At 36.4% G+C, this 23,001-nt stretch overlaps 1 protein-coding gene across 1 annotated transcript in view; it reads left to right on the forward strand.

Annotated features, from left to right (window-relative positions):
- Nucleotides 1-2,521: 2,521 nt before the first annotated feature.
- Nucleotides 2,522-23,001, forward strand: part of LOC113235419 (LIM domain transcription factor LMO4) — a 115,050-nt gene continuing 94,570 nt past the window's right edge. The window contains exon 1 of the mRNA XM_026471104.1: nt 2,522-2,799. The gene's annotated coding sequence lies outside the window, so the exon portion shown is untranslated. The remainder of the gene's footprint in view (nt 2,800-23,001) is intronic.

Genomic DNA, 23,001 nt, shown 5'->3' on the forward strand with positions numbered 1-23,001 from the left:
AAAAAAAAAAAATTCCAATTATGTATAAATGTTATTAAAAGAGATATTTATATAACCTATTTCCGTTTTAGTTTTCATACTTGTTAGGTATTTTTTTTATTTTTTTAACTCAGCTATATATTGGAAAATTTAAAATAAAAGCTAAAAGTTCTAAATATAAAACTACTACATTTCCAAAGAAAGCTTGCAGTTTATATTTACATTCAACAATCCAAATAATAATACGAATCAACAGTTAACAATCGCGCAAATGGTAGTGTGGGAGATATTTCTAGTGTAGTGGCTCAGGCGGGACCGTCTGTGCGTCATTAAGGAGTATTCACAGTGGCCGACAATATTCTTCATTTGCGTACCGGGCGCCCGTCATTTGGCGTATTGTGACCGCCAGAGCCCCACCCGTAACTGCAGAGGTGCAGTGTGCTACCGCCTTAATTTGTACCCTTGTTTCGTTCGCACCACGCACTGTAACGACTCGACATTTCATTTACGTACCCCGCCAATGCAACAGCCAAGTTGGCCTATGTTAATGGTAACCATAATTAAGATATAAGCACCTACCTGCCTCCACATTGAGTATGGAAATGATCGTCATTAAACATCTTAAACATAAATTAAGAGAAGAATAAACACATAAATACACTCTGGACCTTCATAAAAATAAACGAACGCATAATTTGATACCTTACTCGTACACGTTTCAGAGATACATAAATATTTTATGCTCACACATGTTTGTTCAATTTTATAAATAAATTACAAAAACGCCAATCAGTATCTTATTTCTATTTAAATTTAATTAAACCTACTGGGTAATAAAAATTCTAACTTCCTGGCGAATTTGGTGTCACTAATAATAAGTTATCATTAACGCATCCAATTAAAATGCACAATATTAATAGCATGGCATTCACCTGTCACTCTAATCTACGCATTGGTTTTCAAATATTTTATTTCAGAACTCTTACTCGATTGATATAAGGGTGAGTTTTACTTGTCCTGAGGCTCTCTAATAGCAAGTAGAATAACGAACAGGTTGTGTAACGGAGCATTTGTTTTCGTAATAAAAGGCTTGATATCTTTCGGCTGAGTCACCGATTACCACATTCATCTAGACATAATACCCGTGATTAATAAGGTCCATTAACTTTAAACAAAGATTAATTTCGGGCCGGAGCTCGCTCAAGCCTCTCGTACCAGATACTGATACCTGTAGCATGAAAACTATTCACCAACTCGTACTTTAATCAGTTTTTAAATTAAATTTTGTATGGGCGGGCACCTAATTATACTTTTGATGCGTTTTAAAATGAGCCAAGGAAAATGTTGTGAGAAGTCATTATTACGAAATTACAAGTAATAATAAAATTCACACTTAATAACACACAAATTATGTATCTCTACATTTAAAGAAAAATAAAGAAACACAACTGTTCTACATAAATGGCAATTTAACAAAATTAACTAATGTAATAAACGCCTTGCTATTGAATTTCGGTTTGTGAATTACTCTACATTCCTATTATGTCATCTTAATAGGATGGTGTCTTAGGGACAGGGTGCGTACGCGCAAGCCCAAAGCACACCTGCGCTGCACTGATCGATCGCTAAGCCAAATTACTCCGATAATCCCCATTTCAAAATTATTAAATCAACCAAAATTGGGCCCGACCTCTTTCTTGTAACCCGACGCGAGACATGAAACGAGTTTCCTGTATAGTGTATGTATTTCGGTAGAGCCTCCTAAGATTTATTCATGGAGACTATCTTAGCAGCTATCGCGAGTGATGTGTAAGTTTTTTCCTCTTTAGTTTTATTTATTTGTGTCCCTTGTCTTAGGGTAAGTAGTAAATGCTGTTTGTATAATATTAACACTATAAGATAGAAACTTGGGATTATCTCCGAATGTAAGATTTAGTTCAATGTTGTCATAATTATATAACTGTCAACATTAACTCGTCGTTCACATATACTAAACATAACTCGTTCATCGCAGTCATATTCTTGTCTGACATCGCCACACCGCGTCTGCAGAAAGGTTGCGTTGTTAGTGGTTTTGTTCGCAATCATCTGACTTCGTCAAAATAACTCACTCCGTCTTTGTTTTACTTCAGTATGCAAATGCACTCCAATTAGCGGGATCTTACGTTCCTCCGTACCACTCATTAATTTTCAACGATTTTTTTCCTGCGGCGCACCACGACTGCCGTAATTAACCAAGAACGGGACGAGTCCTTGAGTGTTTGCTTATTAACGTCTAATCTTTGTCCGCGACCACCGATCTTAATGAATTCAATTAAAGTATGAAATAGTAGGTGAAGGTTGTTGTCCTCTCACTGAAATTTAAAAACTTAACGTCGTTCTTCGTAACGACTCACCGAGTATACAAGGGGGAGGCGAATTAATCAAATAATACCGCGGAGGCGCGGGGCCGGCGCCCCCTGCTAGCTCCCCCCTTCCCCGCCCCGCGAGCAACCGCATGGCTCAGTCGCGACCGTAACGCCGTATGGGGAGGTGTCGTCGGTCCCCACAATCATAACTACTTTTTTCGAAGTTCTTCCACAGTTTTTGTTTTAAAGTTTTGCAAGAAAGTTATATGTGTTCAGTCTGTTATCCTCACGGACTCGAAGGGTACAGAACTTGTCAGCGGTGTAGTTTGTTAAGTTCCTACGTTTATTGTGTTTTTTTGTTATTGTTGAGTTTTTTGTTTGGTGCATCGTGCCGGTCCGGAGACCCGGCGGTCCCATCGAGGCGCTGAGCCTGGACGCGTGGTTGACAGACCCAAAAGGACAAAGCCTTTAGGTAACTATTTTATTAGAGTCGAGAGAAGACAGCGTTGGTTGATCAAAACATACGCACTAGTTTGGAACTGATACCGGTGTGTTTGTAAACAGGTGTAGATCATCTAGTAAAGTATAACAGAGACATGTTATGATGAATGACAATAGGGTAGTTGCTAGTTGTAGAAATGGCAGCGCCATGAAGGTTAGCCGGCTACGTGAGACGGCCAGCGGGTGTTTGGCAGGCGGACCGGGCGAGACGTTGAGACACAACGGCTTGCAGAAACCACGTGCACGTCTTTCTCTGCTTTCTGTTTACAAAGCACAACTACGTCGAAACTTGAAGAACTGTCAATGTTTATCTAATACTGGATAAGCCAAACTATGACGACATTGCTAAGGTTACGAAGTAAACAGGACAGAAAGTAATGACCGATAATGATACCTATAGATATTATTGTACAAATATAAATACAAGTTTGAATTTAAAAAAGCAAACAAGTGAAATAGGTACGTAGTTACTAGAAATCGATTTTGGAAGTAAACAGGAATTGAATTCCTTTGAATTGAATTACAAAATAAACAGTCGCTGAGACTAAGCAATCGAATATCAATTAAATCTAAATGTTAGAAGACGTCACCACTCTATAGAGTTTCAATGATCTTCGAAATATTAATTAATAAGCAACTTGTGAGCACCGCACTAATTATTTTATCATCAGGTAAAACTCAATTACAAAGAGATAATTAAACCATCGAGGATTTATTTACTTTGAACATCAATTTTCTTTAAAATAAACCTACTTTTAATTAAAGCTTTAACGAAAAACAAATAGAGAAGATAGGCGCACAACCCTTCTGTGTCGGCACGAATAGAGCCTTCCATCCCGCAGAGGGTTTGCATATAATATTATTGAATCCTTAAGCCAATTTTATACATCACAATGACTCATAATTTGTTTCATGTGGAGACATGAATAAGTGAACAGCTAAGTTAAAACAGTTAAAATCACAACATCAACAGTCATGAAGACTGTGTTATGTATGACACTAGGAAAATTCTAGATTTGGATGTGTCTACAATTTTTAAACATATCAACGCCTGGATGCATAATTATGTCCAAAATATCTATTAAAATTAAGTAGAGAGATGTACCGTCAGTAATAAAAATCTAATTAAAGTTTTGTATCTTATTGACTAATTATTCAGTAATTAAGCAATGGTATTAATAAGACGGGTTAAAATTAATTTAAAACATGTCTAAGCAATATTATACGGACCACTTCATTTCATCGCTGGTTTAATTAAAAACGAGTGCCCGCACCCCTCCCCTCCTTTTCGGGTTGGAGTGCCCCCTCCCCCTTGGGCGTCTCGCTCCGCTTATATTTAGATAATTGTACAATCATCTAAATTAATGAGTCCTCTCGTCCGGTCCTGGCCTCCATTGTGTTATGTTTGTGCAACCCGCAACGGATATACGGCGACAATTTTAATTTTAAAATGTTTAATTTTTTTCACTGACGGGTATATCTAGCAGCACATTCCTTGAGTAGTATCATTATATTCGTTGGAAGAAACGGTTAGTATGTCTTTCTTTATTTTACAAGCCGTCTTGCTTGCCCACTCTCGGCTAAAAACCCTCCAGCAGCAGGGCTAGCACGAACGAGTATGGCAGTATCTCGCGCTTTATGTCGCTCTCGCGCAAGTCGCGCCGTTTCGTGCTAAGCCTACAAAAGATGACTTACTCGGTAAAAACGAAAGAGAAAACATAAACCATTGACAATGGAAATCTTAAATGCTATGACAATACAGGTTATAATGTCTATGATGAGTAGAATGAGTGAAGCTGCTCATAATAACTTCTGCTGTTGACGACACCGACAGTGATAGAGCTGAATGCAATTAAAAGTTTCACTACGTGCGTAGCCGAGGCGGCCGCGCGCGAATATCCACCTTAATTTATGCCAGCGATAAGCCGAAGTTATGAGAGCCAATTAATTACTCATTTCACGTTAAATACCCATTATAAAGCTACTTAATAAATAACAAACACATCTCAAAACAGATTTTAAATATTTCTTGGTTATTTACTTTAATTATCAATAGTGACAAGGTTTCATACCAAAGAAACATGGGGCAAAATAATAAGAAGTCTAACCACTTAGACTAAATTATTAAAAAACGTCCATTATAAAATTCTAATTTCGAAAATTTGTAACATGGAATACAATTTCAAATATTAATATTATTATTTACAAAACAATAATATTTACAAAGCGTCGCCTTAGAGTGAAAACCTCGCATACGCGTTTTCACATAGTTCGTCTTTACTGATTTTTGTTGAAGAAAAACTTTTTAACTTCTTGCTGAAATATATTATTAAAGTAATATAGTATCTGAAAGAGGTATAATTTAACCAATTAAAATGCTGACTACAAACATTATTGCATTTACTACATTTTACACCACATTTTTATCTCCGTCCTAAAAAATTACATAGAAATCACATACGAGGTATTCACTCTAAGACGACGAAAGGTAGAAGTGAGGTAAACATCTACATCCTATATTACATATATATGCATCGATATACATTTTAAAGGACGTGTGCATTGCCGTGGCATTGAAGGCACACCTTTACCCAGAAATCAATATAGCGATGCATCCATCATTCATTGCTGTCGCCAAATCAAATGCATCAAGCGACAGAAGTACGGATAGAGTGCGCAGGACACCCCGGAAGGCCTGGGGCGATCCATCTAATGAACCCCTACTACCCCGCAGTCTGATTTATTAACGAATTAAACGCATTCTGCTGCACCCTCATCTAAATATACCATATATCTAGATGCAAATTGTACTTATCTCTTCATTTAGACTTGAAACAATAACAGTATCGAACCCTAAATGAGATAAAGTTAGTCCCGTAAACCTTATGACGTCAGCAATTAAAATAATGGCAAATAAACTAAAAATCCAACGGAATTATAGAAGCGCCTAATAAAAAACATTAAAGAATAATCGACGATTCACACAAAGACATTTTAAATGCGAGTGGTGTTCAAAGTGATACACAGGTAACCATTAAGTATTTTACTTAGCAAGAACATAGTACAACATAACCTGTTCCGGTTGGCTGACTCTCTACCTACACATTAGTTCCTTATGTTTAAATAGCAACTAAACTCGCTTACTATGCAAATAAAGCTTGCACAGTTTGGTGCCACAGACACTTATAGAAAGTTATGTTATCTTTAATTGTAATATGTATCTTTAATTGTAATTCATTGTATAGTTAATTTCCGCAAACTCGAAAAGCTTGTTTCAAATGATGGAACGTTTTAGTATAGCTTTTTTCACACAATTTATTTTTATATTTAAATTTACCTACAAAATGTTTGTTTAGTGAGAATATTCTATGCAGAGCGAACAAGTGTTGCGCTCCCCTGCTCTCCTGATAAAACCACATATTGAGAGAGGGATATCCGAGCCACAAACGAAAGGTTATTGTGATTATTATAACTTTATTATAAAAAAAAACCAACCTCAAAAGTTTGTGGAATTACATCTATTTGCCAAGTTTTATTGAAATCGGTGAGTGGGTGAAATCCAATAAATCGGATTCATTCCCAGATTTGCCAACCTTAGAGGTGTTATGTGTGGTGGTAAGGTGTTGTGTGTTAATATATTCTTCAAATTTGAATGGGACTACTACTGAGGTACCCCCTTTTCGACAAAAAAAGAATCATCGAATTCGGTTCACAAATGTCGGAAGTAAATGAGTAACATACACACAATATATAATAATCGAATTGAGAACCTCCTCCTTTTTTCAAGCCGGTTAGAGGCAAAGAACCAATGGTATTTATAAGAAGAAAATTTTGAGCCGTTGTGTGCATTTCCGCATTGAATGCCTTCACTGACTGGTCAGCTCAGAGTATAATACCATTGAGTCAGCTCATATTATTATTGTATCCATTATTCAGGCGCAGGCCGGTAAGGGACCGCGCGCCGGCTCTGCTATGTGATTAAACACACGTTATAAACACGCCAGCCTCTCGTCTTCTCTAACTGTCTTTACTGCGATGCTGATGGAAGAATCATAGCCGATGGTGATGCTAACTTTGTCGTCCCAAAACTTTCTCAACAATTCTTCGGGACTATTTCTTAGGGGTTTAACTTTAAAATACTCTCAAACTTTAATCCCATGAGCGTCCCTACTTGCTGACTTAAATTATGTTTATATGGTGAACTAAATCTCAGACAAACCATTTAAGGCTCGAGTTGGAATTCTCATTGAGGCAGTAGGCTCATAGTGGAACACCTGCTTTGATATCGCATGCCCTCTCCCCAGTCCGTAAGTCCACATTGGCTAAACCGGTTTCTATTACAGGTTTATAGCTGCCTACTTATCCGTTTGGCGGAAAAGAACCTCTCACGTCTCTTTGTAATATTCTTATTATTATTGTATTACGCGCTGTCCACAAATTGGTGGAATTTTATCAAATATTTACAGTCTAAGAACGTTTTATTCGATTGCCTACAATGAAAATAACTTTAAAAACTTTCATCTATTATTATTTTAAACGTCAAGGATACGAGATTAATATTTTCGTCATTATTATGACAGTATTAATCGTTACAAGCGCCAGTATTTATATTCGCTGGAACTATTTACAGAACGATTATCCATGTTACCAACTATTCTGGGAAGAAGCAATTCAACTCTCATACAAAAATAAACAGAGTCAACCATCGTTTATTTGTCTTGTCGGAAAGACAGTCCAATGGATATGGAAACTAACGATTGTTTAAGGAATTTAGGGACACTTTAAAGACAATTATCTGGTATTAAATTAGTGCCTCCAAATTATTTAGAATAAAACCTAAATGCCTCATAAGAACTCGTTCAGAATTCAAACGACTCCGTGTTACCTTAATTTATATCTAAACTAAACGAGTAGTAAAGTAAAAGCTTCTAAGGAGCTGGTTATTAATCGCTGTAGAACTCTTAAATGTTAAAAGTAACAACCATACACTTAAAAAAATTCTAATGTCCCACTTGACGACATTGTAACAGCTATCGAATGTACTTGTGTTGTATGAGAAACCACCAAATTCGGGAGACATTCGCTTGATTTACTAGAATGATATTGACGAGTTAAAAAGTAACATTGAATCTAGTTAAAAAGTAACATCTAACGACCAGATGTGAAAATGTAGTTTCGTTGTCGTGAAAGAGAGGGTGTTCCCTTAATTCGTCTCCGCGTGCGGCCTCTCGACTTATGCCAGTCATCCCATTTGATTGTTGAGAGAATTCTCTGTCGTAATTGGCACTAATTATTGTTTTTTAAACCGGCTTTTATATGGGCCGTTATGAATTGTACGTGTCTTAATCGCTATCAAAGTTTTTCTGACGAACAATTATGAGATATTGGTTGATTTAATGGCTTTTTAATTGCTTCTGAATATGAATGAAATAATTTATTTTTATACAATTTTCATTTCATTCATTGAATTTATATTAATACAATTATTATTTAAAATAAACAAAAAGCAAATTCATTCAGTTTTTCAACACAGTTAAAAACATTTCTCAGTAAAAATAGCGTAATTGCAGAGGTAGAATTGTAATAGGAGTTCAAATTAATAGCTATCCTTGGCTAATAACAGCAATAAGCGAGGTAAAGACAGGGCCCATATTTCACCGGTCGCCATGGCTACGGGCGCGCCAAACAACAAACCTAAACAAGGCGCTTTACCTGCACCTTGCGCGCTGCCCGAAAATAGTCTATGATACCTTTGAATGGCATGAGGAGGAGAATATTAGCAGCCATATAGAATACAGTAGAATGATCTGACAACATTTTGAACATTTAACATCCCCTGAAAGGCGACCAGTAAAGAAGTATTGTAAATATTCGTAGCTATCATATTTTCTATTGACTTGCTTCGACGTACATACTTGCGCTCATAACGCAGTTTCTGTTCTACGCTATCAAAACCACAACTTGACTTTCGAACAATATGTTGCTTCATTATCGGGGCGTCCGGAGTGCTAACAGCAACTAAGTAGATAACAATCACCTAAAGGCTTGTTCGAGACACGAAATTAATTAAAACAAGTTTGTTCGCGGATCCTATGCAGGGCGAACAAAGCCGTGCTGAGTCACTAGGTAATTACACCGCGGTAGACGCGGCAGGCGCCTCAAATCTAACGCTATCTTGTGGCTCATTACTGTAAGCTAGTGACGATGTGCTCAAATAGTTAACAAGGAGCGAGGATTATCCTCGCTGTCCCTTTTCGCAGCCACATCAATGTACACATGTTAATTTAGTTACAGTTCAATATTGCTTTCTTCTAACATTGTTAGTAAGTTTTGCTTTGAAAATAGTATGTAATAACATTTCATTGTTCTCTACTTATCTTAGTGACATTGTCGTGTAGAAGTTATCCCTTAAAGGATACCAAAGTCGTGTCAGATATTAAATCTTTAAAAAATACTTTACAATTGAAGGGTTAAGAAAAAAAATCTTAAGATGCGACAATCCTTGCTGTAGCAGCTCCCTGACGAATATTGCGGTGATCGTGCCTTGTCATCGAGAATTTTAATTATATACAGTGATTAATTATGTGTAACGTAAAGACAGAGGGGAGGGATGATCGTTGATTGATTACCCTACAAGTTCTCAGTTTTGCGCCGACGCTTGTTCCACCGCATTGTCTTGTACTAATCGCGACTATAAACGCTATAGATGTTTAACCTTTGTATTTTGTTTCATTGTTTCCTATATAGTGGGCGATGTAATTTGATTTAACCATACGACTGAGTCATTATTGTTATTAAATTTTATAATGGTGAAGACAATACTGTATTTACTTTGAGCTTCGAGCCAAAAGCTGAATCACTGGTGATAATACAAACATCGCATCGTGTAAAATATAAAAGAAGCGTATTAGGAAATTCATTCTGTACGTTGATTGGAACAAGAAATCCTGCATAAGTATATAATAGTGTGTTTTAAAATACGATGTTATTTAATGTTCTACAGTTAGCATTCAGTAAAAGGTATGCCTTATCGCTAGTTCTAAACACAATGAGCCATCTGTTACTACTGGTGACGACTGACTATATCCATGACCTATTGACAGGAATACCTTAGAGTTTACTTTAACTTATCTACTATTTAATCAGTAGGTGTTAGCAAGGGATTTGTCTACAGTTGCAATAAGTGGAAACTGTAATCTTGCGAAACATGTTTGCAAATTGAATACAAATACTAATGGATATCAAGTACTCTCAGTGACATCACAGTGACCTATATTATCAAACGAGCGATTGCCTCTAAATTTAGATCTATATAGATACCGGCCAATCCCGGGATTCAATGCGCGCTTCCTGCAAAATCCCTCAGTTCTGATCAAATATGCGCATACGTTTATCTCGAGCATTAAACAGTGAATTGTGTGTAACATTCATTAAACAATTTCGTTATCATAAAAAATATTTTTAAACCAGTATCACAATGCAAAATGATTGGAGGTCTTATTCCCTATACGTCATATATTGTTAAATTGGTTACAACCAACAATAAAACTAAATCATGGAGTTTGGTTGGTGATGCGCTACCTGTGGCAAAAAAGCCGTATAATTTGCACACAAACGTTTGCAATTAAGGCGTGTTTACGCCATATCTCCGGTTATTCCCACGTCGTCGTTGGCGAACCTCCTTCGAATTATCTTATCGGCACAACGATATTTGCTCATTGATAATATAGCAACTGGTCCTTTATGTATCGCAGTTTTGCGACACACTCAACTTAACTCAATCCAAAACGCATTCAATTATAAACTTAAAATACAATTTCTGCAACGGAATTCAATCTTTAATATTTCAAACGAAACAATGTATTACTTAAGCACTGTTTTAATAATGTATAGTAATCAATGGTAAAGCGATGTATGCTTTTACGTATTTTGAAAGTAAATAAATAATAGAATCGCAATAAAAACAGACGAGACCCTTACAGTGTTCCCGTCAGAGGGGTGGCCCCAAATTGGCAACAGTTCACGAGGGTGCTTCGTTCTTCCCATACGTTAAATACACAATTTGGAGCTCCGTACAATCAACCAAATGAGCTCGCATCGATGCAATCAATTACGGTATTTTACCAACTTGGGGTGAGGACAAGTTCACTGGGTCAGTGCGATGAAAAGACTTCTCGCCTATTGAAACGGATTGAAAGAATAACGGTTTATATATAATTCTTAAATCCTCACTTTGAATGCAAAGCGTATTTAATATTTATTATGCTTTATTTTAACTTCCATTTAATAGATATCGCTTATGTTGTGATCGGAACTACCTATGTTACGTTTTAGGTTTCCGTTGACACTATAACATTACTATTTCACTGTCTTCGAAACTACATGACATGTAAATTGAACCTAGTGCAATAATAACCATTGCCAGTTCCCCTGCCGATTAATTTGATGTTAATTAAGTCATTTATATTACAACTGTAGCCGTCACTGCCGCTCCTATCGTAAGCTCATACAACGAGATATAATTTTAATAGGCCGTAACGTGTTTTATCGCGTAGGTACCCCGTGAAGGAGTTATTGTGGGTAATGAACGGCTAAGCAGCTAACCACTAAATTAAGTTCTATTATCAATGCGTAAGGTGCGCTTCAGACCCTCTTTACAATTACCTGCTATTCTTCGTGCCGTGAAATGCGTTTCCCTGCGCGTCTTATCAACCACGATCTTCCGGAGACACCCTACTACCAAATGCCATATATCTGCGTTAATATCGTTTTAGTGTCGCGTTTCTAGTGTAACAAACAAAATTGAAAGAAATGGAACCAGTACATTGGTGCAGGGGTAACAGTATTTCGTTTGAGACCCTAAACAAAACGTTTGAACAATTTGTACACAGAATTGTAAATATAACACATGTTGTTTTAAAATTATTTGTCACGTGAACAAAATGACCTCCTTCAGAAAACCATTTTGAAAAATATAACAGATCATTTATAGATGAAGACTATTTTCAGACTTATTCCTTGTCCAAATCCAAAAAAAGATCCAAAGGGCGTTATAATAGTTACAACAATATAGATATCGGTATTTTATGTCGTCATGATAAAAATAGCCTTACGTTTTAGCGGGCATCTCATAACGGGGCGCGCCTACAACCGCGCATTTGAACGTCAATTGTTTTCGCTATTGTTTCGTATAAAAACAACAAAAAATGTTTGATAATGTTTTTGCTGTATGTGTGTATTAGTACACGCATAAATTAGATGTTGTGGTGGCAAAGTTCGATTCAAATCTCTTTCAAATCATCACAAAGGTGTTATTCCGTTCCAATCATTCATATTATTTGTTAAAGAGCAATCCTTTCATTAACGACATAATTTTGTAGTAAAGTCATTTTAAAAACAATAATTGTTTTTATTTGATATACTCGTATGTTCTAATAAATTATTTACCTATTTGATTTACTTCGGTACTTATTATATGAATAATATTTCAAGATTACAATAATAATAGTCATTGGCGTCACCCAGTCTGCAGGGGAAGCAGATGGAGCAGGAAACCCCGCCGCGCCGCTCGTTAACTACTCTTAGACAGATAAATTATTTTTATCTACCAATTTACTCCAATCTACTGTATTGTCGAAACGCGATGACAGCTACAACTTAGTGACAAAACGTGCGAAGAGGGTATTCCCAACCAATGACTCAATCACAAAAAACATTGCCTCAACATCTAGGCTAAACAAATTAATGAAAAAAAATTACGTTTGTGTAGAAAATGTTGAATGATAATGACCCACAAAATTTTCATTGTTGACTATTAATTGTCATGCTTGGCAATTAATCACTTTATAACACCATAAAACTTGTCACGATTTGCGGCAGTCATTGGTTGGTCAATGGTTGCCGGTAGTAAGTTATTGTTACTTTTAACTTTACAAAATAGGTAGTAATGTGAGCGTTACTGTGTTTCAGTTTTGAAGGGTAAGGGTGCTGGGTGAAATTACAGGGACTTGTTAACTTATTACTCAAGGTGACGTGCGCATTGGCAGTACTCCTCAGATCTTTGCGATTTAAAGCTCTGTACCGCACTGCGACTGGTATGGGCAGGCGTGTCGCTTACCACCAGGCGCACGACTTGTTGGTCCTGTCACTTGGTACCATAAAAAAAAAAAACGACTCTATATCGACAATAATAAGAAAAAGTCCAGTGTTGAGGTAGAACTGTGAAAAGTGTATACTAAGTTTGAAACTCTTACATAACGTCGATCATTCACCCCTCCATGCTTGGTGAGAATTCACCAAATAAGCGGCTAAGTGTAAAATCTTGTTTTTGTTTTGTAATTTTTCACGAATAAAAAATGTTGTGTTGTGCGAGAGCGTGGCGAGCGCGGGTGTAGAGGCGGCGGCGGCGGCGGCGCGGTGCTGCCGGTCCATGAGCCGTATCTCCGGACGGGCCGCGGGCGCGCGTTATCTTATCATTACCGCCCCATCCCGCATGTATTACCATAACTCTCATTTCTATGTACCTACACACCGGCGCGCATTGTTTACGACCGGGAGATGACGGATTTTCTTCCGCTTTCGCCGGTATAGAGTTATAGCCCACGATATGACGCTCGTGGTTGCGGATCGAAGTAGAAAATTATTAGACTGTACATACCTAACGCCAAGATATAAAATATCTTATCAGCTTATTTGTCACTTTATAATTCTTACGCACACGAATTAAATAGTCAATACTACCAGTCTACATATTTTGTGTGTTTAATTATTTCTTAAAGAGTATAAGCGTATATGAAAAATATATTTTGAAATGTTGTATTCGTAATGAAATATTTTGTACGTGACTTTAAATGCGAATTTTATTGAAACGGAGTAGAAACAACATGTAGGAAATCCATTAAGTTCATGTAGCAAAGTGAATTATTTCACGAGCAGCTGCGTTCGAGCCCAGATCCGCGGTACCCGGGCGTAATGTTTTAATGCGCACTCAAATTTAGGGAGCACTGATAAAATGGGAAGAGTAAGTCTTAAATTACTCACTTACAGAGTAGTTATCCGAAAGAGCTTTTAAATCATTCACAAAACACTAATGGACGTGGGGAGAAGGGTGCGGGTAGGGCGCGGGCCGCGGGGAGGGAGCAGATGTAGTCCCTCGCGAGCAATGAAATGGAGATATAACAATATAAAGGTGTGGGTCTGAATTGCAATCCGACATCAGTAGACACGATGTGCAGAGCTGGCGCGGACGCGGGGAAGCGACCTTAAGGAAATTAAATTTCGATTTCCTGTCGATCCAATCACTGTTCTTCCTGCGATACTATATAAATAACGTGAGAGTGTTGTACTTTTCCTATGATCTCCTCCAACACAAATAATATCCCGATTTTTTGGAACGATGAATAAAAATTACTTTATTTTTAAATATATTGTATGGTTTTATGTTATGCTCAGGTAGTTCTATCGTGGCTCCATGTTCCCGGGCCGTGTTGCAGGCAGGAATAATAAATGTCGAGGGGTCTGCAAGGGGAGCGAGTGCCATTATTATCGGCGGCAATTTAATTAGATCCCCAGCGTTATTACCACTGATTCGTTCTATAATGCCGCTCTAATACCACCGCGCTGCACCAACTGTTTGTACAAAATTAATATGACGTTTTAAATTACAGTTATCGGCGACAAATTGTCGTCCTATTCTCGTGGACACAAGTTACAATAGAAATTACTGTTTACATGAACCGAATAATCATTAGAGCGACTAGGTAGTATTTGCTTATGTACAAAGGGACTAATGATGTTCAAGTTATACATTTGTACAGGGCAAATTGTCATTGTCATTCAACAAACTCTGATGATATTCTCAAAAAAATATTTACAAAAATTAAGCATTCCTAAATGTTTGTCGCTGTAAAAGTTACGATATCCTTCTGTAATTTTCGATCAAACTAAAAATTCAGTTTAAAAACCATAAAATTACTTTCTGAACGTCGGAATTTGATCACCTGATGCAATCACCCGCGCCGATAGGCTTCCGGCTCATCGATATTCGTAACGAATTGTCGAAATTCAATAATTATCCCGAACACGACTTCATTCACGAAAAAAACTCATAAAAAGGTGTGAATGGAGAGAGGAAACTCGTCGGAGGCGGGCAATGGTTAGTTTTTGTAGGGCGACGCCCGCAAGCCGGAGGTCGCCGTTCGATTGTCGTTTCTCCACGTGGCTTTTCGATACGAAGCCGTGTAGTAGATAAGATTAAATGGGCAGACGGTAATCAGTGCGCGACCAAACTGGTTGAATAGAAGTGCAACTGACGTTCATTCATGAAGCTGAGATGCCATCACGCGAGGTCGGCCCCGTCTGCACCACCACGCGAGAACGGCCCCGTACGCAGCTTAACGCGGCAGGCATGCCATCGTCACCCCAGCCGGGACGAGCTCTACCTTTTACGTCATACACGAACGCGAACCGATCGTACTTTAAAGGAAATACATGTATAATTCCCAATTAGCTACCGACTCAGGCCTATCATCCAATTGACGTGTAATTAATAGCTATTCGCACGCCTTCGCATCCCTCATTATGTTATTAGTTATTAGACGATAATAATATATTATCGTACCGACCTCTATACGTTCTCGTTGTTACTGGTACATTCAATACAATTCAAATATACTTATTTGTCGACATAGGATAAATCAATTTATAATTTAAATAACAAATTAAACTTTACATTAGATATTTACAAATTAAGTAAATACGAATGTAAAAAATATTATATCTACTCGGTTGCTAAAGATCTATTACTCTGAAACAGAAAATCTTATTGCCGCTCTCATATAATATTTTGTACATTAAATTGACACCCACATACACTTACACACAAAACACACACACACACACAAACACACACACACACACACACACACAAACACAAACACGCAAACAAACAACACAAGATACATTTTTTTTTTAAACCATATACAACTCGTCACTAATGTATGTTGATTTGTTTTCATTAAGACTAGTCTGTGAGGGTGAGGGCCTGGTGAGCTGTAATACAGGTCTAGTTGCCTAGTAAGGACTCCAGTCTCTCACAAGGGTTTCCACATATTAATATTGTTAGTCTTTACCTAATTGTAATGTCTGCTCCTTTGTGTTGAGATAATAAATTAATTAATTATTATTAATTATATAATTATTAATAACCTATGCACTATGCTGTGCCTTAAGGCAAACGAACTACATAAATAGGTAAACAAGCGTAAGGAACGTAAGGATTAAACAAATTATTTATGTCTGATAATATTATTGGATTTATATTCATTACAAAATCTACAAATAAATATTTTGAATTTATAAATTAATTAAATATATCAATTTATTTATTAGGATCCAAAAATACATCTGTACAATAAAACGTATGATTAATAAAGTATTTAAATAAATTTATTTTAAATGTTTTCGTTAATAATTAGAAATATAACTCTCTTGGACAGAGGACAAACTGGAGGCGTATGCAAGCGGTATTATAAACATACTGAGCGGGAAAAAAAACTAGGTCATAATACGTTCTACGAATTCACAAAGTTATGATGGGAGATTTGATAAACTTTATTCTGAACAGCTTTGATCTGTGTAAACAGGTCAAGTCAAAGTGTAGGAAATGTGTTAGTTGTATTTTTATTGCCGGTCGTATTAAAATTTATAGCGGGTGGATACGTGTGCGCCCACGCAGCCTCCGTTCTCTCAGTAAAATGGTTTCTATGCGGCCGAAACGCACTGAAATAAATATAACGCAAGGCCGTTTATCCAATAAGCGGCTAACTAATGATACTGTTCGTTTTTCATTAGACAACATTTGTCTTAATTAAAATATTTTCAGACGTAAATCCAATTTTACTCTCTGAACGAGTTCTTATGAAGGCGTATATTACTCATATTATTAGCATGAGCGGTGTGTTTATTAAATGCACGGAGTTATAAAATGCCTGTATAGACGGCCAAAAGTTAATGGTATCCTTGATCTCGTATTAATTTTACGCTCATTTGCTTTCGGCCTTAGTTATATGCACAGATTAATTGCATACAAGTAGCCTTAGTGCGGCATTGGAAATTGCTAATAAATAAGACGTATTAATTTTATTAAATGTCACCATGTCTTACTGCCGTGATATTCAATATTTTTTTGTGAAATTACTCCACTAGTTTTTTATAATTAATAATACAAAGGTCGAAGTCTGTATATTAATAATAAAACATGACATGTTTTGTTGTGAAACTATTCTTTATTTATGTGCAAATTGTAGGAAAACGTTATAAAATGTTATTTGTGTTTGTTCCAGGTAAATACTCGACTTGGTTTGCAGTTGTAGTAAATATTTAGTTGGTAGAGTGCCAATCGCGACAACGGCATGCATTATCCCTATCTTAATCTAATGATTCAGTTACATTAATTTTAGTCGTGTGTGTATTATATTTTATATATAATACATAATATTATATATATATATAATATTATGTATTATATATATGTATTATGTACTATATATATATATATAGTACTAACATAATTTGAATAAGTTCTCTAAATATTAAATTAAAATTATAAATTAAAAAATCACCGCTACAAAACAGCGTACAACAAAAAACCAATAAAGTATCTGTCTGTACGGCCAACGACACGTCTATCATGACCTCAAACAAGGTTTTACTGTAAGTTAAAGGACTGAGGTAGTTCGCAGAATGTCTTGGTTGCCCCAATGAACACTATGCCAACTTTATTTTATGGTTATTTTCTGTTATTTTTGTAAACAGCTATATTTATTTACTAATATTATGCTACCCGAATTTTGTGCAAAAAAATTAAGTAACAAAAAACAAAATTCGAAAACAAGGAACTAAAAAATTAATTTTTTACAAAAAAAAATCCAAATATTAAGTTGGCGTTCATTGGAGGTATCGATATTATTGTAATATCTTGATTTCCAAACAATTTAATACATGTTCATCAGACACAGATAAGATCCATCCATGATTATATAGCTAGCAAATAAAAAAAAGGTTTGAGATCAGCCCCATATCTTTCTACATTTTGTTAGTGACCCTCCCTACCGAGCCTTGGATATACGAGAAAGGCACTATAACCTGTGCGCGCACAGGAACCTTACAAATTCAGGTTTTGACCCCAGATCAGCCAGTGTACAGGGTTATCACAGACCTCTGTCACTCGAGGTCATCCGGTTCTCGAGAAGCTAGTGCCCCGAGTGAGCCGCCCCGGGTGCACGTACAGTACCCTCCCTATTTTCCAGATAGGTGCCGGAGCTGTAGGCACGCTCACTTCCCGTTGCGCATTGCACAGCTACCGGTTGCCACTATCAGCTTACTATCAGGCGATTGTTCGTTCCATCGCTTGATATTATAAACAAAAGACACTAAAGTTTGAAACTTTAAACCAAACTGTCCTTTTTTGCGTCATTAGTTAAATATGATTGAATTTACGCCTGTGCGTATAAGACGTCAAAATTTTGTAACATATAATTCTGTAATAAAACCATTTAGATACTAAATAAAATCTATCTCTATGGGAATTCTCAAATAAATGTCATGAACAAAGAATTACAATCCTAATCTTAAATTCAATATCGATACAACTTGAAAAATCCATTTCTACTGTAGGTGCGTCTGGGAAGCAGTATATATCAAATATTTTATGAATCTCAAACCTGCGTTTAACATGATGACAAACATTCCCTAGTCCCGCGTGTTGGTGGCTGCGGGGGGTGGGGTGCCATGGTGGGGGGGTCCCTTGGAATGCTGTCTACCTGCGCCGGAGCACTGCTAATCAATTTAGCTTTTATTATCGTCTCAATAACGCTTCATTACTGCTCCTAGGTTTATACGTTGTTTGCTTTACTCTTTACCTACTGGTACAAATGTTTGGATTTTTTTTTTTATTGAACAAACGTGGCGGTAGAGCAGATATGAGAAATGGTTTCAAAATTTTCAAGTCAATAGTGAGTTATTATTATGTATTACACGTGTCAACATCTCAGTATGAATTAAGTCATTACAATAAGTGACGTTGTACGCCGGTTTCTAGTTTCTAAAGACGTGTAATTCTTGTATTGGTTGGTTGACTTGTCAATGCGGAAATGTTTAAAATCTCTGAAAATTAATTTCATCCTTGTGTGTGTTCAATATTTTTTCTTTAAAGTAAGTAAAAAAAATAATAATGAAATAGGCTCTTATTGTAATACACCCTCCACATGGATACACACCATAACGGATTTACTTAATTTCGAACCGTAAGTATATCTAAAACCAACCAACAGGAAAACAAAATTTTTAATAGCAGAAGAGCAACTTGTGATAGAGTTCGTCCAGGGAAGTACTGCCACCTTACTTATTTCTGCCGCCAAGCAGTAATGTCAGCATTACTGTGTTCCGGTTTTGAAGGGTAAGGGTGCTGGTGAAATTACAGGCACATGTTAACTTATGTCTCAGGGTGACGAACGAAGTGGCAGTGCCCCTCAGATCTTTGCGATTTAAAGCTTTGAGTGGCACTGCAACTGTCATTGACAGGCGTGTAGCTTACCATCAGGCGCACGACTTGTTCGTACCGTGACTTGATATTATAAAAAAAAGAAAATAATGTGCCAGACAACCACACCAACTGCCTGGTCTCAAACTAGGGAATTCCCTGTACTATGGGCACCAAAGCAACGGAATTCACCACAGACCACATAAATACTAGTAATTCAATCTGGGCCACTACTCAAAACACCCAGATCAGAACCAATTTAGTAAAGCTCATTTCCCAACTTGGTCCTACCGGGAATCGGACCCGGACCTCCTCATCCACCGCCCACAGTATATACCGTTGGGCTACCGAGGTCGTCATATGATTCACTTTATCATTACTGTACACGGCAAAAACAGATTACTTAGAAAAAGACAAAATTCTTTTTATGAACACAAATTTATTAAATCCAACAAAACGATCCTTTCCCTATAGACGCTAGAGAATATTTACTTGATAATAGTAAAAAAAACGTCTCAAAAGTGTATTTTAGTTATAAGACAGAATTATTTAATCCAAGGCAAATTAATTTACTTCAAGTTAATAAAACTACTCTAGATTGTACAAAATATGTATTAGTTATTAGAAACGTCCGATTTCGACTTGAAAAAAATGAATAATTGAGAGGTTATTTGACTGTAGATTTATGTTTTCTAATATCAAAAAGGGTAAATTTACAGGGTTATGGACCCAACAGTACGTCTCAATAGCGTGAAAGTTCAATGCCAAACCTTAAAGTAGCAGAAATAGGACGGAATCTTCTCAAATACTTGAGTACCGTTCAGTACCATATAAAAGCTACAGCGGCAGAAAGCACTAACAATTCGAAATATATGAGATGACTTCTATTGAAGTTAACAAAACGATAGCGCGTTTCAGAGTACAACTAATGCCATCTAACAATGGCGCAATGGAACTAATTGCATGTTAAAGTTGTGCTTGTTACAAGTGTGGTTTGATTTCATGCTGAAACCAAATTTCTTAAATTATGACAACAAATAACACACTAACAAACTAGAAATACTACATATTGTTATGATTACTAGCACAAGTAAAAGTAATCGACATGTCACGACAACATTGACTGAAAACGCAACGAAATGTTGCTTTAAAAATATACTCTAGAATTTAGAATATTAATCTGAATAGGAAACTACTTCTTTTTTTGTTTAAAAATATATTTTCTTAAAATACACCCAAGAAATTTTGAATTCATTTAAGATTATTTAAATTTGATGTAAGAGGTAAAAATTTCTTGATGTATGTAATGTCCAATTAATTGATAGAAATGAAATAAAATCTTGAAGAGAACGTATTTGTCTAAAAGTAAGAATAAAGTTAAGAGTAAAATTGTATTAGAAAAAGATAAGCAGTATTTTTGTAATGACAATATTTTATTACTTTTAATAAATATTTTTTCAGAATTAGCAAATATTTTGAGAAATTGCTCTTTCTTATTAGTAGGATTCCTTTTTTTCTGTGTATAAGCACAATCATATCCTACTCCATATATGTATACAGAACATGTATATCCCCTACAAAAACTTATCCGTTATTATAAAATGAAAAACTAAAAAATTGAACTAGCTCCTATTATTGTAATTTAAATGTCGTTCAAAAATCAAACTGGCATGAAAAGTAACAATAGTAACGTGGGGCCACCTGGCCGTCTGTCTGTCACGCCGTCAAACAGCGTTATTAACCTGACGCTATAATGAAATAGGCCGACAGAAGCGTTGATGCGTGATAATATAGGTACATACATTGGATTATGAGTAAAGACAAAATACAGTGTAGTAAGAGAGCGTTGTGGTATTAAAGATGATGTAGTGATCGGGATAGTGAGTCCGATGCTTCAATGGTTTGGTCATGTAGAAAGAATGAATGTTGATAAATTGACGGCACAAATTTATAGAGCGAATGTTTGGAGGCGTGGGGAGAGACAGATAGCGAGAGTTATCATAACTAACGTAATAACTATAAACATTGTTGTAGAAATTGAGTTATTTAGGGTCGTATTCCAGAACTCTACTCAATGCTCAAGTCAGGACTTGAGCAGACTTGAGTATGATTTCAAGCACTGGAAATACGACCCTAATGGCAAGGACTTGAGTATGATTTTCAATGCTTTGAATCATACTCAAGTCCTGACTTGAGCATTGCGTAGAGTTCTAGAATACGACCCTAAGTGTCTATACTACCTCAAATGGCTTTGGTTCATTCCGCATAACAGTGAAAATGTTGCATCAATCACTTTAATATGTAGGAAAATTGAGGATATATACACTGATATACTATAGTACATACACTGTTCATACGGTGTCAAAACACGTTTCTAATAATTTTCACGATAGAAAAAAAACAAACTTTCCTCGAAATTTTACAAGAAATTGTATTCAATAGGTACTTTACATATACAAATATTCCTCTCGGCCCAGCCTCTGTAGCCGAACGGTTGCCATGCTGATCTGTCACGCGAAGGTCCCGCGTTCGACTCCCGCGCCGGGAAAAATATTTGCATGTTTGTTATAATTATTAATACAAAGATCGAACAGAAAAAAATCCTTCAATCCGGTCGGATTCGAATCGACGACGTCTTCTAGCATACCGTGTCAGATCTCGCAGTCGCACTTAGTAATTCTATAACAGCTGCTCTATATTCGGTTTTTGAAACGTGGAATGAAAAATGAAAATTTTCTATACCCACTACAAGGTACCTCCTTTCCAAGAAAAAAAAAATCGAAATCGATTCACAAATGTCGGAGTAATCGCGTAACATACCTGCACACAAAAAAATAAAGTCTTGAGAACTAAAGAATTGAGAACCTCCTTCTTTTTTAAGTCGGTCAAAAATAAGTATAATTTCACTGTATCCGGCCAGACATTACGCACACAGACATTGAAGGTATATTGCATATTTACTCAGATGCACTTCAACAGGTGGACCAAATGTTGTCTTTTTAATAATATGACATGTGGATCTCATAAATCAGCCAGAAATTTAAACACGGCGATAGTTATATATACTTTTAAACTTTCGCATTGCATTGTACTAACATTTGGAAACGGGAATAAACGGTCACGGGCTGACCACGGCCAGTGCAACCTGGCCTTAACGTCGGGAAACTAGGTAGGTGTGAAAAATACCTATTCGTATGTAAACGCGTCTATTCCCGTTTCCAAATGTTAGCACGGTGAAAGTTATTTGAGTCAATTTTAAAATGTGTTATATTTATTTTGTTGTATTAATAGTGTTATTATTTAATGTTATTTATTTGCTTAATATAAGATTTGCGTTCTGTGTATTTGCGTCGTTACGAAAAGTTCAAATTCTAGGCTCAGAACGGCATTGGACACACCTACTTTTCAACTCCTTTGCATGGATGACTAACAGTTTGATTACGTATAAAATGTATAATTCAATAGGTAAATCCCGCTAATTGCGTATTTTCGTGAAATTAGCTTTTTTTTTAATACTAAGAGACAGAAAGAACAAATCGTGCGCCTGGTGTTAAGCGATACGCCTGTCCGGAACAGTTGTAGTACCAGTCACTCCTTTAAATCACAAAGATCTGAGGTGCACTGCCACTGCGC

The sequence above is a fragment of the Hyposmocoma kahamanoa genome, unplaced genomic scaffold (assembly GCF_003589595.1).
Source record: "Hyposmocoma kahamanoa isolate Upper Pololo Valley unplaced genomic scaffold, ASM358959v1 102, whole genome shotgun sequence".
Lineage (NCBI taxonomy): Eukaryota > Metazoa > Arthropoda > Insecta > Lepidoptera > Cosmopterigidae > Hyposmocoma > Hyposmocoma kahamanoa.